The 2721-nt window shown below is 39.2% G+C and overlaps 1 pseudogene; it reads right to left on the bottom strand.

Moving 5' to 3' along the window:
• Positions 1 to 190: 190 nt before the first annotated feature.
• LOC102863067 lies at positions 191 to 1139 on the bottom strand (annotated as a pseudogene).
• Positions 1140 to 2721: the final 1582 nt, after the last annotated feature.

The raw sequence follows: 2721 nt of genomic DNA, 5'->3' as shown, positions 1-2721 counted from the left end.
ACTCAACGGCACATAACAACAACAACAACACATCACTAGGTCTTCTGAAGACTCTATCTGCACTATCTAGAACCAGCAACATTGATGTGTTAGCAGCTGCATGTGTTAACTATTTGCACCACTCAGCAACTCAAAGTTTTTAATAGATAGCTGTTATCATATCTTTTTTTATGGTCACAAATTAACTTATTTAGTACTTTTTCCATTCCATATCATCAGGAGGATTGATTTCAACTTTCCTTTTACCTACATCAGATCAGTTGGTAGTCAAAACTGTGCCACCAGATTCCACAAATGATTTGTTCATAGCACGTTTCACATCATCAGAACCATCTGAAAAGATCTGAAACAATTTGTTTAAAGCTACATCTCCCTCCAACTTCTCGTTTTTTCTTCTTCTTTGATCTCTTCACCAGTTTATCCCAATGTCTTGTATATTGAGACGATGAATGTTCTAACTTCTTCACGTCTGCTATCAACTGCTTTGGCTTCAGTTCATCTCCTTGCCCCTCTAGCTTTTCAAATCTCCCATCTTTTGCCTTTTACATATTGATTTCAATCTTTGTTTAAAGTACTTTAAATGTGTTCTGTTCTGGTATTATGGGATGAAGAAGTCTCAATTTCAAATTGTAATCCTCTCCAAAAGGAAGTTTCACCAGATTAGACAACTCTTTTTCTGAAAATTCCACATTTACATCATTCTTCTGAAGATCCTTAATCATAAGTGTAATAATTACTTGAGATTCTGTTCGATACCAGTCATACTTGATTTTTGATTGTTGAGTTTGCACTTCAGATTCTGATCCATTTTGAGCTTCTTGACACCTTTTAATCCAGACAATGAGATTATCATTTGTACCATCTAATTTCTGTCCTTCCATAAATGTGTCTAGAACTGCAACATAGTTGTTTTCATGGTATTCACAGATCCCTTTCCTCAGCAAAGCAGTGGCATTATTTGGATTAAGTCTGAGAGATTTCTTTGCATCAACAGCAGCATCACAATAATTTCCAAGAAGAATGTGACAATTAGCTCTTAGACAATACTAATGTGCATCATCTGGTTTCTGTTCCAAAGCCTGATTCAGTTCCTCTAATGCTGCCTGGGGGTTCTCATCTCTGTTATTATATCTTAACATAACATAACATAACATAACACAACATACATAACATAACACAACATAACATCAACAAACAGTAACAAGGAGACCAACTTTCTTTGCTTATCTTTGCAGCAACTGCCTACTCTAGAAGGGTGTATGCAATCTTGTCCTGCTTGTTTATGGCTAAAATATTATCCACAAGGGCCTGGCTCTCGGAGATAGCAGGGATGGTTTCTACTACCTACTCTGCCATGAGCATTAAGGACAGATGAACTTTTGCTGATCACTTGGTTAAATCTTGGGGAACAGGCAGATAGATGGGAATTGTGGTGAGTAAAACATGACATTTTTGTTGTTGTTGTTGATAGCCTTCAAGTTGAGCATAACTTATAAGCGACCTTATGAACAATAGGCCTGAAGCCCCTCTGTAATTATCAACATTTCTCAATGTTCATAGAGCTTCTGGAGGCATGTTGTTTAGGAAGTGGATGCTACTCCTCCTTCCAAAATACCATTTTTTCTATTGATCATTTAATAATAGTGTCATATCTGCCAAAACATATATTCTGTCTGATTTTATTAACAGCAACACTTGGGGAAAGCAGAATGGACACACTGAAAAGAAAATCCAAGGAATAAAAATGCTACAGAAATAACTGATTTACATAACTGCAAATTCTTTGTTGTCTTAAGAACTGAGTCAAATAGAAGGAGTATGAAGAAAGCATATTGTTGTTGCGTGTTGTGGAGTCTGAACCACCATAACTGAGGCTCCAGTGGGTTTTCAGAGGCAAATCACATGGGAGGGATTGCCCATCCTTCTCCCCCAGAGGAGCTGGTGGATTTGAACCACTTCCCTTTGCGATTATAGTGCAATTTCTTACCGTTAGGCCACCAGAACACCCTATGAGAAGAGCATAGGTTTCATATTAAGGCTGACATCACTCAGTATTGACCCTGCAGATCGTTACCTGAATGCCCACCTCCCTCATGTTCAATTTACTCAACTAACTACTTAGAGATATTTTTGTGTACTCAAAAGTGTTGTTGTTATTCATAAGGTTCTTGAAGACCTATTATTTTAGAAGTGGTTAGCCAGTCCTGCTTCTTAGTATGTTTATGTCTGGAAGCCCTGATGAAACTGTCTACTATGGGTGACTCCGATGGCATTTGGAATATCAATGGCATAGCTTCCAGCATCAGAGCGACATGCAAGTCAACCAGGTTCAGCAAAATGGCAGCTAAGTTCTATCCATGAGAACAAACTAGGAAACAAACATGCATACAGGTATCTCAAAACAAAGCTGTATGCCATGGGAATTAAATAAAAAAGCTTTCTGTACTGTTACAGTATACCTGCTAGACCAGCAGAAAATTCTCAATGCTTCTAGGGCTGTTGGGGTACCCAGTGAGGTCAGAATTTCTCCTCATCTGAGTGGTGAGCAAGGCTTCTTACAAAATAGGGTGTGTCTAGGCTAGGGGAAAGGGAGAGGAAGAGGGAGAGGGAGAGGAAGAAGGGAGGGGAAGGGAGAGGGAGAGGGAAAGAGGGGGAGTCACACACACACACACACACACACACACACACACACACACACACACACCCTAGAGGCATGCTGCA

The sequence above is a fragment of the Elephantulus edwardii genome, unplaced genomic scaffold (genome assembly GCF_000299155.1).
Source record: "Elephantulus edwardii isolate Elephantulus edwardi_28Jun2011 unplaced genomic scaffold, EleEdw1.0 scaffold00044, whole genome shotgun sequence".
NCBI classification, from domain to species: Eukaryota; Metazoa; Chordata; class Mammalia; order Macroscelidea; family Macroscelididae; genus Elephantulus; species Elephantulus edwardii.
This window is presented reverse-complemented; position numbering and strand designations above follow the sequence as displayed.